Source organism: Arachis duranensis, chromosome 2, assembly GCF_000817695.3.
Source record: "Arachis duranensis cultivar V14167 chromosome 2, aradu.V14167.gnm2.J7QH, whole genome shotgun sequence".
NCBI classification, from domain to species: Eukaryota; Viridiplantae; Streptophyta; class Magnoliopsida; order Fabales; family Fabaceae; genus Arachis; species Arachis duranensis.
Window position 1 is genome coordinate 1246035 of NC_029773.3, and position 9086 is coordinate 1255120.

Consider the following 9086-nt stretch of genomic DNA (forward strand, 5'->3'; position numbering starts at 1 on the left):
ATCTTATAATGACTAATAACACAAAATATTAAGATTTACAATATTTAAATTCCACATAAGAATAACCATCATCCATCACTAATAACATAAAATATTAATTGTGTATGATAACCGAGTCACCGGGCCGAGTTCGAGTGACCCGAGCTATGGTCCGGACCTGACCCGAAATAATGATCGGATCTATTTTTTAGACCCTTACCCAGCTGTTCATGCATCGGTTCGAGCTATAAGGGACCGGGTTGGCTGACCTCTTAGAAGGTTGGCCCATGACTGACCTCTTAGAAGGTTGGCCCATGACTGACCTCTTGGAAGGTTAGCCCATTACCGACCTCTTCACAAAGAGTTCGGTCAAATCACCATAAGAGACCCAAGCAGGCCCAAAACGAAGGGACACAGCCCAAATCTAAAGGCGACAAAGTCTAAAGAAAGATAAGGCGGTTCCCCTTAAAGATAAGATGACTTCACTCAAAGATAAGATAAGATAACTATCTTATCTTCAGAAAGGTCACTCCACACCATTATAAATATACTTGAGCACCCAGGTATAATTTATACTCTGATTCTACAAAAAATCTGTTTAATACCCTTGCTAACTTAAGCATCAGAGTCCCTTGCAGGTACCCCCACCCTCCGGTGACAAAGGATCAGTACCACTACCAAGTCCAGCAAGTTGGAAACGGCGGCTCCAGCCACCATCATCAAGTCGGACACAGTAGCACCGACCAGTACAGAAGATCTCGTCTGAGATCGGCCTACAGTTTCAGGTACCCCTCAGAACATTGGCGCCGTTGCTGGGGAACCTGGAAGTCATCCCACCATCATGGCGGATAACCTTGACAATGACCATGAATCTGATCTAGAGAATAGAACACCGCATAAGAACGCGAATACTACACCAAAAGATAATCCTCAATCAAACAAAGATAAGAGTCCACCAAATGCAGAAATTCTTGAGGCACTCCAAGCTCAACAAGATCGTCTCACACAACTCGAAAAGAAGGCCGAGAACCAACAAGAAGCCGAGAAGGACCTCAGAAGGGAAACTAGGTGACGTAGAGAGTTGGAAGACAAACTTTTTAAGCTTGAAGCCGACCTAAAACCAAAGCTACTCGATCTAGTCATGAAGATGGCCCTCGCACAAATCAAGATCCATTCACCAGAGAGATCATGAAAGTTAAAGTCTCAAAGGACTTCAAAGCTCCCGACATGACCCCATACGACGGCACATCAGATCCAAGCCACAATCTTAGTAACTTTAGAAGCAGAATGTATCTCACCGATGCCTCAGATGCAATTTGGTGCAAAGCCTTCCCAACTACCCTAACAAAAACAGCAATCAAGTGGTTCGACAGTCAGCCGCCAAGATCCATCACAAGTTTTGACGACTTAGCCAAGAAGTTTCTTGCAAGATTCTCCATTCAGAAGGATAAAATCAAGCACGCCCCAAGCCTATTAGAGATCAAGCAAGGAGATCGGGAAAGTCTTCGCAACTACATGGAAAGATTCAACAAAGCATGTCTGGACATACAAAGCCTGCCAACTGAAGCAGCCATTATGGGTCTCATCAATGGCCTACGAGAGGGACTTTTTAGTCAAATCCATATCAAAGAAACATCCCACATCTTTAAATGAAGTGCAAGAACGAGCCGAAAAGTACATCAACATGGAAGAAAACTCTCGACTAGGAGAGACCTCAAAATCTGGATTCTCCAACTCCTCTCAAGATAGAGATAAAGACTCCAAGAAGAAAGAAGATCTGCACGGTGAGAAGATTAAGAAATACCACAATTACACCCCTCTTTGGGTGTCTCTTGTAGAAGTATGCCGAGAAGTATGCCACACCGAGAAGATTCTGCCACCTCGATCACTTAAAAGCAAAAAAGGAGGCAGAAATTGGACAGAATACTATGAATACCATCGAATTTATGGACACCCCACCAATGAGTGTTTTAACTTGAAGAATATCATAGAAAAATTAGTGAGAGAAGGGAGACTAGATTGGTACTTAGCCAAGACGGACGAGCCCAGAAAAAGAAGAAGGGACGAAGAGGTTGGACAAACTGAACGACCACCTCGTATCCCAGAGAGACATGTCCACATGATACATGGAAGCTTTGCGGGAGGGGGAATCTCCAAATCGTCCCGCAAAAGACACCTTAAAGAGGTATATCACGTCGAAGGAGGAGAAGGAGTGCCCAACCTCCCCGCCATCACTTTTACTAAAGAAGACGCCGCTGGCATCATCTCGGGACATGATGATCCCATGGTCATTACTATCGTATTGGCCAACGCTAACCTCCACCGAACACTGGTAGACCAAGGAAGCTCGACTGACATCTTGTTCAAAATAGCCTTCGACAAGCTCGGCCTAGAAGAGAAAGAGCTCAGAGCATATCCGAACAGCTTATTTGGACTAGGAGACACTCCAATCCAACCACTTGGATACATCTCACTACACACGATATTTAGAAAAGGGAGCCGGTCAAGGACCCTCAACATAGAATATATCGTGGTCAACGTAAGCTCAGCCTACAATGCCTTAATAAGTCGGACCATGCTAAATCAGCTCGGGGCAGTAGTCTCGACTCCACATCTATGCATGAAGTTCCCAACTACAGAAGGGATCGCTACAATAAAAGGAGACCAGAAGGCGACCCGCCGCTGTTACAACGAAAGTCTGAACCTCAGAGACAAAGGAGAAGAAATCCGCACCATCGAACTCGGGGGAGTTCGAGGTCAGGAAGAACTTTGCCCACAACCTGAAGGCGAGATAGAAAAGGTCCAGATCGGAGATGTTCCAGATAAAACGACCAATATTGGCGCAATCTTAAAAGGAGATGTAAAGGAGTCCCTCATACAATTCTTAAAAGATAATGTCGACCTCTTTGCATGGAAAGCCGCAGACATGCCGGGCATAGATCCCAAGCTAATGTGCCACAAGCTAGCAGTGTATCCAGGATCTCGGCCAGTACAGCAAAGGCGTAGAAAGCTCAGACCAGAAAGGTCCAAAGTTGTGGAAGAATAGGTACAAGCTCTACTAGAGGCAGGATTCATAAGAGAAGTTAAATATCCGCTATGGCTGGCCAATGTCGTTTTGGTAAAAAAATCAAATGGGAAGTGGTGGATGTGCACTTATTACACCGACCTCAACAAAACTTGCCCAAAATATCCTTATCCACTCCCAAGTATCGACTCTCTAGTGGACGCCTCCTCCGGATACAAGTACCTCTCGTTCATGTACGCTTATTTAGGATATAATCAAATCCCGATGTATCCGTCTGATCAAGAAAAAACCTCATTCTTAACTCCCAAAGCAAACTACTGCTACATTGTTATGCTGTTCGGACTAAAAAATGCAGGAGCTACCTACCAAAGGTTGATGAACAAAGTCTTTTCAGATCACATCGGAAAATTCATGGAAGTATATGTGGACGACATTAGAAGCTGGCAAATTCTTGGGTTTCATGCTCACACAAAAAGGAATAGAAGCAAACCCGGACAAGTGCCGGGCCATACTCGACATGAGAAGCCCGACTTGTGTCAAAGAAGTGAAACAGCTCAACGGATGACTGACATCCTTGTCCAGATTCTTAGCCGAAGCAGTCATAAGATCTCTCCCCTTCTACGCCATACTAAGGAAGGGAAAGAAGTTCGAATGGATACCAGAGTGCGAGCAAGATTTCCAGGATTTCAAAAGATTCATAGGGCAATCACCCATTCTTACCCGACCACGGGAAGGAGAAGCACTCATATTATACCTTGCAGTAGGAAGTCAGGCAGTAGCCTCAGCATTAGTCAAAGAGGACGAAACTGGACAACAACCTATATACTTCATCAGCAAAGCACTACAAGGGTCTGAGCTGAACTATCAAAAGATAGAGAAGTTCGCATACGCTCTCATATTAACCTCTCGACGACTTCGCCCATACTTCCAGGCTCACACCATCAAAGTTCGGACTAACCAGCCCATAAAAGGCATTTTGCAGAAAACATATTTGGCGGGAAGAATCCTACAGTTGGCAGTCGAGTTGTCCGAATTTGACCTTCAATATGAAGTTCGGACAGCCATCAATTTAGCTGACTTCATTGCAGAGTACACTGACACCCCAAAAATTCCTACAAGTTGGAATCTATACGTGGATGGCTCTTCAAATAAAACCGGGAGTGGAGCAGGTGTGATAATAGAAAGTAATCGGGGAACCCAAATCGAACTCTCCCTAAAGTTCGAGTTCCCTGCTTCCAATAATCAGGCTGAGTATGAGGCGCTACTGGATGGTTTAAAGCTAGCTAAGGAAGTCGGAGCCCAAAAACTTGTCATCTTCAGCGATTCACAAGTTGTCACCTCGCAAATAGCAGGGGCCTACCAAGCCAAAGATCCTGCCATGAAAAAGTACCTGGACAAAACCAGGGAACAACTCGGACAATTCCAGGAATGTGAGTTCCGACATATACCTTGGGAACAGAATGCTCGAGCTGATGCACTCTCAAAACTAGCCAGCACCAAACAGGGGGCAACAATAGAAGCCTCATCCAGGAAATACTGCAGAACCCGTGAATCTTGGAAGAAGAAAAAATCCTAGCCATAGGAGATCAGGATCAAGGATGGATAACTCCCACAATCAGCTACCTCAAATCAGAGACACTCCCTACGGATAGGCAGGAGGCAAAGAGGTTAAAGCGGGAGGCACAGCATTATACCGTCATAAACAACATCATATACAAAAGAGGGATCTCTACACCTCTACTAAAATGTGTACCAACCTCTAACACAAAAGAGGTCTTGGAAGAGATATACATTGGCACATGTGGCAACCATCTCAGAGCACGAGCTCTTGCCAAGAAAGTACTTTGAGCCGGATTCTTTTAGCCGACTTTACAAAAAAAAGCCACCGAGTTTGTCAAGACATGTCCACCATGCCAGAAACATGCCAAACTTTCACATCGCTCCACTAGAGAAACTCATCAGCATAACATTACCTTGGCCATTCGCAAAGTGGGGACTCAACCTTCTCGGGACCATCCCCCAAGGATCAGGACAGGTCAAGTTCTTCATTGTAGGGGTAGATTATTTTACAAAATGAATTGAGGCAAAGCCCTTAGCCAATGCCACTACGCAAAGAAGTCGGAAATTTTTATATAAGAACATTGTTACAAGGTTAGGGGTTCCTTACTCCATTACCACAGACAATGGCACTCAATTCACAGACGTAGGCTTCAGAAAATTGGTAGCCGATTTGAAAATAAAGTACCAGTTCACATCCGTAGAACACCCACAGGCTAATGGACAAGCAGAAGCTGCCAATAAAGTCATATTAGCCGGGTTAAAATGAAGATTACAGGACGCAAAGGGAGCCTGAGCTAAAGAGCTCCCACAAGTCCTATGGACATATCGAACAACTCCATATTTCACCACAAAGGAATCACCTTTCTGATTGGCTTATGGAATGGAGGCAATGATACCGGTAGAAGTCGAAGAAGAATCTCTTAGAACGATTCTCTACAGTGAAAAAGCCAACTTCCAACTTCAAAGGGAAGAGCTCGACCTACTCACAGAAGTCCGAGAAAGAGCTCGGATCAGAGAAGATGCGTTAAAACATCACATGGCCTCAAGATACAATTGAAAGGGAGAACAGCAAAGCTTCGCCAACAATGACCTCATTCTAATCCGAAATGATATCAGAACAAGTCGACCCGGAGAGGAAAAGCTAGCGATTAACTGGAAAGGACCCTACCGAGTCACAGAGGTATTGGGAAAAAGCTACTACAAAGTGTCTGAACTCGAGGGGCGAGAGCTACCAAGGTCATGGCATGCCTGCAATCTAAGAAGGGTGCCAGGCCGAGATCTAAGAGATTGTCCGACCTAGAAGGGTAAGCACTAACATATACACACTCTTATTCATATCTTCATTTTTATAGTTTAAAAGTTTGCAGATTCCCTACAAAAAGTTTTTTCTACCAAGACGCATTAATCTGAATGCAAAAATTCATCGTCCGATTTCTACAAGGTCGGCAAGATGAGAACCAAACTCATCGCCTGATCACGACAAGGTCGGCAATGTGAAAACTAAATTCACCGTACGATCACGACAAAGCTACAGATCGACAAAAGTGAAAACACGATAAGGTCGACAAAGATGAACACAAATTCATCAAAAGTCGGCCAAGCGAGGATTAAAAATCGGCAAGATGAAAAGCAACAAAAAGAGAATAATCCAAGAAGTTATAAAAAGTGATCCATAAATAAAGGCCTGACGAGGTCTGAAAACAAAAAAGGATTGCTAAGAAATAACTTAGAATGAACCGACATGAAGAAGTCGGGCCAGAATGATCAAAATGACGAAAAGTTATAAAAAGTAATCCCTAAAAAGAGGTCTGGCCAGTCCTAAAAAGCGGATTACTAGAAATAACTTAGAAGGGACCGACATGAAGAAGTCGGCCTAATCAACTACAAAGTTATAAAAAGTAATCCATAAAAAGAGATCTCGCAAGGTCCAAATAAATGGATTACTAGAAATAACTTAGAAGGGACCGACATGAAGAAGTCAACCCAAACAAGCTACAAAGTTATAAAAAATAAATCCATAAAAGGAGACCGAGGCCCGAATAAATGGATTACTAGAAATAACTTGAAGGGACCAAGATAAAGAAGCCGGCCCAAGCCAAGTAAAGCAACAGAGTTATAAAAAGTAAACCCAAGGGATTACTAGAAATAACTCGAGAAAGATCGACAAAAGAAGTCGACCAATAGAAGGCGTGCGCTAGAAGGGACACAGCTCTACCCAAAAAGCCACAGCTCCACGATAAGGCTATCAAAATTGTTCAGACTGACTAAAAAGTGTTCTGCGAGAACACTAAAAAGTCGTCGGACAAGTTAGCCCCAAGGATCATCTCAACCAAGAAGATGGACAAAACCAGAAGTGATCAAAAAGAGGTTGGACAACAAAGTACCAACACTCTACGAAGATCCACAAAAGGGACAAAGACATCTCGCAACGGCTAGAGGAAGGCCAGGAACGCTTTGCTGAAAGGTATGAAGTCTTGAAAAAAGACACTACTTGAAAGGCAAAAGCACAAAGCAAAACGGCGCTAAAAAGTCATCCAAACAAACTATAAAAAGGCTCTCCATCGGAACACTACCTAAAAAAGTTATTGGATTATGACTAAAAAGCCCGAACAGTGAAGACAAACAAGTCAGAAGAAGGCTGAAAAGTCCCCTCAACAAACTAAAAGGGACAATACCAGACTTGCACAAGGAGAAACTACTCAAGAATTGACCAAAGTCAAGATGTTTAAGCACGATTTCCCCAAAGAGATCGAAGCTCTGAAAGCACGATCTCACGGAACGGTCCAAACTCAAGCAGGGGCACTGTTCATGCATCGGTTCGAGCTATAAAGGACCGGGTTGGTCGACCTCTTAGAAGGTTGGCCCATGACCGACCTCTTGGAAGGTTGGCCTATTACCGACCTCTTCACAAAGAGCTCGGCGAAATCGCCATAAGAGACCCAAGCAGGCCCAAAACGAAGGGACACAACTCAAATCTAAAGGCAGTAAAGCCTAAAGAAAGATAAGGCGGTTCCCCTTAAAGATAAGATGACTTCACTCAAAGATAAGATAAGATAACTATCTTATTTCCAGAAAGATCACTCCACACCATTATAAATACACTGGAGTATGCAGGTATAACTCATACTCTGATTCTACAAAAAACCTGTTTAATATCCTTACTAACTATAGCATCGGAGTCCCTTGCATGTACCCCCACCCTCCGGTGACAAAGGATCAGCACCACCACCAAGTCCGGCAAGTCGGACACGGCGGCTCCAGCCACCATCATCAAGTCGGACACAGCAGCGCCGACCAGTACAGAAGATCTCGTCCGAGATCGGCCTACAGTTTCAGGTAACCCTCGGAACACCAGCCCTAGACCCGATGAAATCATACTAAATTAGCCCCTAAAGTGTTCGGGTCTGAGCCAGATCTTCGGACCATGTACACCCCTAGCTAGTACCCTTTAAATCACCCACCCAAAAAAAATATATAAATAATTTATTAATAAAATTAAACCTTTATATTATGTCCAAAACACCCTTTATGTTTGGTGTTTATAATAGTTTTGATAACATTATTAATGTTTAGAATGAATATCCTTTTTATTTCTTTTTAATAATTGATAAAAGACTGAAATTAAGGTATGGAGGAACATAGAGAAACAAAGAAAGAAAACATCACAGGTTCTTGTTCCTAATATTCCACTACAAATACACCCTTATAAGTATAGACATAATATATGGACACCAAAACATAAAGCACATGCCACCTTATAAACCTTAATGAAAAAACAGCTTTTTTGCATTGTATGTGTACACCTTCTACTGCAACAGTAATGGCATTAACTTATTATATATAAGAAATATAATTACCATTTTATACTTCAAGATCACATAGGAACTAAATATATATATATATATATATATAACAGGAAGCTTAGCTCAGAAAATGAGACACCAAATATTATGTATTGTCTCACTGAATTAAAGACATCTTCCGCATTATTGTTATATATGATCTATATAGTGAGTTATTAAGTGAGTTCATTATAATAATATTATGTAATTAAACAATAGTACGTAATTAATTTTTTTTTTCACGATATCTTTAAATTTGACCAGATAAAAATTAATTTGTCATAGATCGAAATTTTATTTAAGAATTTATTATTATCAATAAATTGTTTCATGTAGAAGATGAAATTTAAACGAACCACTAAACTAACTCAAATTAATTAATATATTATTAGTTAATATCATTAAAATGTGTAACATAAAAAAATCATTAATAATTTGTACATTTATTGTAAAATAATTTATAACACATTTAGCTCAATTCTATCTATAATGATAAAATAGTAGATCCAAAAAAAAATATTAACTTATACAATGAAATTATATTTTATTTTAAAATATAATTTAATTTTAATATAAACGACAATCTAACGAAATTCGTACATTTAAACGACTTTTAAAATAATAAATTTAAAATTTAATTATTTTTATTGATATAATAATACATAATTAATTATCTATAT